The following is a 9,078-nucleotide window of genomic DNA, read 5'->3' on the forward strand; positions in this document are numbered from 1 at the left end:
TCCATGTGCGGGTGTAAGAGGGAGACGTGGGATCAGGGGCTTTGCCTTGCTGACGAACCCTCAAGTTCTGCGGTTTATTCACTGCTTTGTCCCCCAGAGGACGCCCCCCAGAGGATGCCCCCCAGAGAAGCCCCCCAGAGAAGCCCCCCAGAGGACGCCCCCTAGAGGACGCCCCCCAGAGGACGCCTCCAAGAGAAGCCCCCCAGAGGACGCCCCCCAGAGAAGCCCCCCAGAGAAGCCCTCCAGAGGACGCCCCCTAGTCACACTTTTCAGCAGCTTCCGTGGGTTTCCCTGTGTCTCTTTCAGTCCAGTTTCAGTGCTTTTTGCAGGCACAGCAGCGGCTTCTCAAATTTCAGAGCTTTTAGCCCAAAGAAGTAAGAGGCCAAGCATCTGCTGCTGAAGCCGTCCTTGAGTGCCCTGCATGCATCATCCTTAAAGCCTCAAAATAATTTGAGTCTCGTGTGGTCCAAAGCAAACACGGTCAGGATTTTCTCTATTTATCTTAACTTCTCCACCAGCTCTCAGATCTGATGGTCATTAACATGCACATTTGGAATAATCTGGAGGGCATTTCAGATTGCGGACAGGCTGGCCCCAGGTTTTAGCTGGGAGGGCCGTCTGAGGCCAGCAGGAATACTCCACCGGGGCTCAGGCCGTCACCCACAGCCAGAATGGAGAATGCTGTCCTGACGAGAGTCACCACATCTTCTCATGAGCATGTTAAAAAAAGAAAAAGGAAAAGAAAGAAATGGAATTAACATGATTCTCCATTAAGAAGTTCTGAACTGCTGTAGTTCTAATAGTGTTTGCTTTATACCATTTTATTACCAATTCCATATTTCCTGAATTGTATCTTGAAATCTCAGCATCAACTCTCTATTACAATCTAGCTTTAAAAATAAACACCCACTTGTAGATATGTATCTATATGTATTTATGTCAGTGTGCACTTATTCTTAATAACTGATTTTTGACATGTCACATCAGCTATTTGGGGGAAACGTCATGTGGAAATCAAAGTGCATTTGGTCTCTGGCAAGGGGTTCAGAAAAGCACGACTTTGCAAAGCCTCTTTCCCCTGCATTTCAGAAGTCATGAGTTGTTAAGGGAAATGTGGGCCGTGTGTTTGAAATCCATTGACACAGAAGTCATCGGCATACTTGGTAAGAGACAATTTGATACCCAGAAAGCCTTCTCAACTAGTTTCCGTATCTTTAGCTTTTGAAAAAAGAGATAATAACTGAAAACAAAATAATACAGAAACCTCAGAAGATTAAAATAGAGTGGAGACAGCAGACATGCACAATGACCAAACATGTTTAACTCGGTAGAAGGTAGTTCACCAACCCAAAGCAAATTCCTGGCAGCTCCTATCACTGGTTTATGTAACATGGTGAAAGCTGTTAAATGCCTTTCAGAGAAAGACTCATTTCAGTGATTACAGGCAGACACACAAAAGGAATGTTGCATGTTCTTTTTCTTTTGAAGCAGGTAATGTTGTGCAACAAGCAGCATAATATCAAAGTTCTGAGCGTCTTTTTTTCAACTACCCCCTTTGCCTTTTCTCTTAGATTATAGGCCAGAGAAATCGCAAAACGTGAAAACGTGGCCTTCGTTCGAGGTCCACTGTGGCCTCTGCTCATGCTTGGAACGTGAGCAAAGAGCTGGTTTTCTGTTTTCAGTTTGAGAAGTCCTTCACATTTTCTTTTTTCAGTATAGACACAGTCAAATATTTCATTCATCATTTATATTCTAATGTTTGGCTTGTGTCGGCCATTCTGTAAGGTACAAGTTGACCAACCTTCTCTTGGTGAACAGGTGAAATGTGTGTGGTCCACGGTAGGCACAGTGGATTGGTCCATTGATAAACTCACTAAATGGTCTCTGGTGTTTCTGTCTCCTTGTGATGCAAAACCATGGTCAGTGATGCCAACACTACCTGCGTTAGTGTTTACCTGGCCAGCCTGCCAGCTCTTCCTGGGGAGTAACAGCCTTTGGGGCAGCTCTGCCCAGAACTGTGGCTCTACTTGGCTATTCCCATGCTCAGAGAAAGCAGAGGGGTGGAGACAGAGAAGGGGGTAGCAAGAAAGAGAGGACTGGAGACCAGGGCCCGGCAATCTCTGAAGGCTGCCTGGTGCTGCTCACCAGGTTGTGAGGGTCAGGTGGGGTTTCACTGGAAGCTCTTCTTGAGATCTGCTCTTCTGTCTGAGAATCTGGGGGACAGAATTGTTTATTTGGCCAAGCGTGTTGGCTCATGCCTGTAATACCAGCACTTTGGGAGGCTGAGGCAGGTGGATCACCTGAGGTCAGGAGCTCCAGACTAGCTTGGTGCATAGTGAAACCCCATCTCTACTAAAAATGCAAAAAATTAGGCAGGCATGATGATGGGAGACTGTAATCCCAGCTACTTGGGAGGTTGAGGCAGGAGAATTGCTTGAACCTGGGAGGTGGAGGTTGCAGTGAGCTGAGATCATGCCATTGCACTCCAGCCTGGGCAACAGAGTGAGACCCTGTCTCAAAAACAAAAAAGAAAAGAAAAAGAAAAAGAATTGTGTATTTGTGCATTTCTTTTCCTGCATAATTTAAAAAGTTAGAATAAAAATTAAATATTTAAAAAGGTCAGAGATCCCCTCCCTGGCCTTTGAAAAGACACCTCGTCTTAGCTTCCCTATACGTATATGAAGGAAAGAGGCCTCACATCAGGAGTGAAGAAATTCACTAACTCTAGAGCATCAGGAATAGTCTAGAAACCAATCTCAGCCTCTCTCAGATCACTGTCTGCCAGGAGGAAAAGCCCAGGTGCTCAGCACCTCAGTGGCCAGTCCTGAACCAAACCCTTGTCGAGGGCTGGCCTCTGCTTGCAGAAAGACGTCTGCACTGTAGACTCCTCCTGCTAGCTCCTCCCAGCACAACCTCGTTTAAATCCAAGGGTACAAGAGCCCCTTAGGACATCAAGATTAACTTTTGACATAGCAGTCCCAGCCTCTCTTAACTGTTCTTCTAGTTCTGGGCCTGAGTTAATTTGTATTTTATTTTGTTTTTAAAATGTCTTCCTAAGCATACACACACACACACACAGACACTATACTTTATAGATACCTGTAAGTGCATTTGTACTTAACATGGTAGCATAAACATCTTCTATATTACTACAAATATTCTTAAATGTGCTGGAGCCTGAGCTTCACTTCACTCCTGTCTAACCCTATTTTACTTAGTGTTTTCTGGCATTAGGAATGTGGGTCCTTTGGCATCTCCCAGCCCCTCTTCCCTGCCCAGCCACCCCAGTCCAGGGGCCCACATGCAGTAGGCAGCCCCAGGACCATTGTTCCCAGAAGTTCAGGGAGGCCCAGGGCTTGGGGTTAGCTCCAGGGTAGGATGGACCTTTCCCACCAGCCAGGCTGGATGGGGAACAATTGCCAACTCAATAGCACCAGCCAACCTACTTCATCTCTGCAGGCTACTTTTCATTTTACTTCTTAGGCCGTAACAAGAAAGAGCCATTTATTTTAAATAAAGGAAAATGTCTTCCACAAAATCAAGTTGTGTGTCTTGTCCTTGACACTGGCAAACATAGCTTAGGCCTGAAGCAGGAAACAGAGTTTATGGTGTGATGGTTCTCAAGCATATGCAGCTTTTGTGCACGCACTGAACATGCATCCATTTCCTCTGCCTCCTTCTCCTTCACGCATCCGAAACTGCTGCAAGCAAGCAGTCACATCACACCTCCCAACCACATGCAAAGAACAAAAATTGCAGCTGCCAGAAAAGATTTAGGACATTTTCAAACTAGGTCTTCAACTGCAGTAAGAGTCACATTTAAGTAAAAGAGCTGCCCATCAGCCCGGCCGAGCTCTGTGCCAGCACTCCACCCCACACACCTCCTGCTTTCTCCCACAAACAGTTTCCAGCTGACCTTTGGTGAACAGAAAATGTTTTATGAGCTTAAGAAACCACAGGGATAGTAATCTGCTGTGGCTGCCATAAAATGCCATGGGCTGAGTGCTTAAACAACATAAGTTTATTTTCCCACAGTTCTGGAGGCTGGGAAGTCTGAGATGGAGACTGGTGGGTTTGAGTTCTGGTGAGGTCTCTCCTTCTGGCTTGCAGACAGCCACCTTCTTGCTATGGCCTCACATGGTCCTTGTCTCTCATTGAGATCTTTGGACCTCAATGTTCTGGAAAAACCCTTTCCTCTGGCATTATGCTTTATACCTCTATCTTTTCAGGGCCATCCATGCCATTCAAAGAAAGGGCTGAAGCCCGGAGTTCAGAAACAAGTGCTGGGCTGTGCAGACAGCCTGGGAAGCTACTGACACACCTGGCCTCAGGGCTCTCAGGAGCAACTTCAGGGGCCTACACAATTCATCTTCTGAGGTTGTCTCCAAACCCACAGGAAGCAAGGGGGTTTCTATTCCAGCTCCCCTCAGGCAGCAAGAGGCAAGGCACGCAACAGTGTGTGACGGGAGGCAGGCAGTTATTGCAGAAATGGGGTAGGCCCCGACGACAGAAGAGAAGAAACCAAGAGAGGATTCTTCCTGGGGGGCCCCAGGTTCAGCAAGTCACACCTTTCCTATGGGGCAAGGCAAGGCAGATGGCGTGGGCCTCCTGCAGCACAGAGATCCTTCTGTCCACTCAGGAGTGGAGTCCAGGCCCTCAGGCAACTGAGGCTAGAGCACTGAGTCAGGGGACTCAACAAGACCATGCCTGAGTTGCAGATATGGCCACCTGGCACCTTGTAAATGCACGCAAGCCACAGGACCCCTTGCAGGGCAGAGCACTCAACTGCTTTGCCCAGGACCCCTGGGAAACAGCTCCTAGGTCTGCTGGGGAGATGGCCACCCACCATCTCAAACTCCACCAGGGAGCACTCTATTTGGGGGCAAACCACACATAATTAACCCAAATGGAACTGCCGTGGTGGTCGCCCCACCCAAGCTGGCAGTCCCCATCAGCAGATCCCAATCTTTCTTTCAATAAGGGGCACCTATTAGGTTGACTGTAAAACCGTGTGGGGTTTCTTTTGCAACAATGTTAAGGTTGCACAGGAACCAGCGTTCTCCTGTCCTCTGAGTGCTGTCGTCACGCTTCTGTCCTCACCTGGGCCTGGGAATACCTGCAGACCTTGCTGAGTCATGTGTACAGGATAACGAGAGCTCCTCCCCTTCGTGCAGACGCAAGGAAAGAGGCTGCGCCCCCTTCATTCGAATGCCTGGCACGTTTTTCATCAACTCCATGGAAATTCTTAAGTGCTCAGAGTGAAATGCATTTGTCAGAAGCCTACGAGGTTTTAAAACTCTGTATGCCTTTTTAATGACTAGCTGAATTCTCACTGATTCGTGAAGCTCACAGAGTGGTATGGACGTATTCTAACAACTAGGACCAAGCATTTTGGAAAGAAAGCATGGGCAGCTTACTTTGACCAAATGTTAAAAGAAGGCATAAAGTGAAATGACATTTATTCCGACATTATTAATGGCGGAAGTCCTCAGGAAATGAAACGTGCTAATATATTTTGGCTCATATGTATCCTTCTGATCACACCCATGTCCAAATGAGCTGTTTCTCAAACTTAAAGGGGAAGAAACAATCTACGAATGTTAAAGAAAATATGTATTCTTTGGACGTTATTAAAGCAGGCTTAAAAGACAGATGAACCTCCAGTCAGGCTCAGTGGCCCATGCCTATAAACCCAACACTTTGGGAGGCTAAGGCAGACGGATCACCTGAGGCCGGGAGTTTGAGACTAGCCTGGCCAACATGGTGAAACCTAGTCTCTACTAAAAATACAAAATTTAGCTGTGCGTGGTGGCACATGCCTGTAATCCCAGCTACTCAGGAGGCTGAGGCAGGAGAATCATTGGAACCCAAGAGGTGGAGGTTGCAGTGAGCCGAGATTGCGCCACTGTACTCCAGCCTGGGTGACAGAGTGAGACTCTGTCTCAGAAACAAACAAACCAAAGAGACTGACGAAGCTCCACAGTGATTGTGGTCACTCTGGGAGCGCGTTGTCCATTGCCAGTGGAGAGAGCCTTGCCAGGGTGGAGGAACCATACTGGAGCCTCCCTGGGACCCCATGACCCCTAACACAGCCCCTAACAGGAGGCTTCTGAATGGCAGAGTCCTCCCTCTCAGCGCAGTGCAGAGGCCGCCAAATTCAGATCCTGGGGGTGTCTTGCAAGACAGTCTTCAATGCAGATTCCTGGGCCCCATTCCAGAGCTACTGAATCAGAATTTTGGGGTGGGGGTGAGTTGAGGACATTTATTTTTAACAAACTATGAAGATGAGACCGACACGCTGTAAATTTGGAGAGTTACCAACGCACACCACGGGACTGGCTAGTGCAAGATTTTCCATCTCTTCAGAATGCACAGAATGTGTCTTGTTGGAGAGAGAATGGGAAGAGACCAAAAAAGGTTTCCCCAAACTGAATGTGCTCTCACATGACTGGAGCTCCGTGTCTTTGCGTGTGGGACCTTTTCAGTTAGAGGAGGTATATGCCTTTGTGGTGCTGTTTTCCCACTGTAACACAACGTCCCGGTGTCTACGACACACGCTTCCCTTCTGAGGTCCACAGTGTGAACCCGAAGGAGCCGGCCCCTCAAGATGGGGCCCAAGTGGCTGACCGGCCTAAATTCAAGGTGGAGGCACCTGGACTGTCGGCTGACTGCAGGTCACATGTGTATTATTCTGCGTTCCTGGCAGAAAACACATGTTTGTGCCATCTTGAGAACCTCAGAGTTGCCTGTTCCTGTTCACGGTGCCTGAACTGATGGCGGATGGGAACTCCCACTTCTCCTTCTGATCCTACACAACAGACCTTGGCCTACGTCAGTCTGATCAACCAATGAAATAAAACAAGCCTCCATCCCCTCTTTACATAGTGGACCAGGATGCTTGGTCTACATCAATCTTATCAACCAATGTAATCCAAACAAGCCAATACAATCCAAACAAGCCTGCATCCTTTACTTATGTAGTGGAACAAGATGGGAGCCTGGGAGGAAACCGTTTCTACAAAAGACAGCCTCTCTCTTGGCATCTTTGTTTTGTACCAATGACTGTGTCTCCCTGGCTTGCAAACTGCTCTACTATTTGCAGAAACAAAGTCTCTCACTTAACCTAATTTTTTTTTCTTGGTACTTTTCTTAGCAATGGGGATCGTAACTAAAGTACCACTTGCATCACTATGATGCTGATGGTCTCTGGTTGCCCAAGGATTAAAACGTAACCGTGATGAATTTCAAGTCGGGAAACACATCACAGTGGAATTCTGTTCCCCTGGATTTCCTTGAAGACATGGACACACCTTCACTCAGGGCACTGATGAGGCTGTTAAAGGAATAAAAGATGGTATCATTATGAGACCTCTGAGGATACAGTTCTGCGAATCCTCCATGCCTTATTCTCTCACAGGAGGGAGTCTCTGCACTTCTACTTCCAGCAGGCCAACATTTCTCCATGTTGCTTGTATCGATCTTATGAGGGACCTGGAGAAATATGTACACATAGATTTTAGCATGAGTCTTGTAGCACCATGTTTAGTGGGGTGTGTTCTCTTACGGAGCATCTCTGCGCTTGGAGTTGGGGTACGGAGGGCTGGCCATTTCACCTGACCCTGGAATGTGGCCCAGAGCTGCTGACAAGGGCCGTCCTTTTTGAAATAGGAGATGATATTGTGCTCATCTCCAGCTACGTGTGTGTGTGTGAGTGTGTGTCTTTGTGTGTTTCCTGTGAGTGTGTGAGTGTGTTTTCTGTGTGTTTCCTCTGTGTGTGCTTCCTGTCTGTTTCCTGTCTCTGTGTGTTTTCTCTTTTGTTTTTGTGCACATGTGTGAGTGTGTTTTTTGTGTGTATGTTTTCCTCTCTCTCTCTGTATGTGTGTGTGTGTGTGTGTGTCCTCAACCTCACCAAGCATAGCTCAGGGACCTCAGTTATCCCTTGAAGACACTGTGCTGCCAGGTACTAGACACAAATGTGACTTTAAACGTGACCTTTACGATCAAGCGTCTTGTAGTCTAGACAAGGAAGAGAGAGGAATGGAACGCCACATCCTCTTCAGAACTAGGTGCTGTGGGAGAGTTCCTGGCTGTCTTTGCAGACCGCACACTGAAACAGCTATTGTGATCACCACTTTATAGTGACCAGAATGTGTTCAGCAACACAGCCTGCTCACAGCCTGGAGAACAAAAAAATTTGTTTCCAGACATGAACAAAAGCAGCCAACCAAACAAATGTTTTCACTCCGTAAACTGATACGTGCCAGGGAGACTTGTCCTGCTTTTTATGGAATGTAGGGGCGCTTAGAGTGGGCATGAAGGCTTGGCTCGGAGGAACCAGCAGCTGTAGTATCAGAGACAAAGGGAAGTGACAACAGAGTAATTGATGATGATCCCTGCCCAAATTATCTCAGCACTCCGACTAAGAGCACTGTTCCTGGGCAAGCAGAACACACAACTTCTCACCTGCTGAAGAATGTGGAAGCCACAGGCAGTGGGGCTGGAAGCTCCCACCGTCCCTCCACGAGTGACTTCACAAAGCTTCCATCAGGCACCCGGGCCTGGCTGCCCTCCTGCTCCGCTTATTCTAAATATAAACACTGCAAGGCCCGTGCTTACTCGATCACACTTTTACACATCTCAGGCCAGTCTGCTGCTTAGATTTCCTGGCAACATCCTTGCAAGTCTTCTGTATTCCTTTTTGGATGTATCTTCCTTTACTAGTACAGTTTTTCTGCCTTTCTTTTGGCTCCTTCCAGGTGAACAAGACAAGAAGAGAACGTCTTGTTCTCTTTTGTATTAACGTCTAACAAGACGTTAATACAAAAATTAATGGAACCAACTGCAGGAACTGCCAAATGTTATGTTGCTCACAGAAGTTTCGACTTTGAAAGATAAGCAGCTTCTATTTATTCCATGCTCCAATTAGGGCAAACACAAAACATTTTCTATCTGCTATGATGTATGTATTATGTATGGACATATATGAAATAAAAGTATCAATAACTGACTTAATTCTACTTTCTTTCAAAATGAGGAAACACGTCTAGCTTCCACGTTGTTCTTTGTCTTTTCAATTAT

At 47.0% G+C, this 9,078-nt stretch overlaps 1 long non-coding RNA gene across 1 annotated transcript; it reads right to left on the reverse strand.

The window, feature by feature from the left end:
* Positions 1-460: 460 nt before the first annotated feature.
* Positions 461-8,486, reverse strand: LOC104672256. Its single transcript, XR_749374.2, has 3 exons — positions 8,464-8,486; positions 7,317-7,491; positions 461-705 (listed from the first exon to the last, which is right to left on the reverse strand). It is a non-coding gene; the product is annotated as an uncharacterized LOC104672256 (long non-coding RNA).
* Positions 8,487-9,078: the final 592 nt, after the last annotated feature.

This window comes from Rhinopithecus roxellana, chromosome 3 (genome assembly GCF_007565055.1).
Source record: "Rhinopithecus roxellana isolate Shanxi Qingling chromosome 3, ASM756505v1, whole genome shotgun sequence".
Lineage (NCBI taxonomy): Eukaryota > Metazoa > Chordata > Mammalia > Primates > Cercopithecidae > Rhinopithecus > Rhinopithecus roxellana.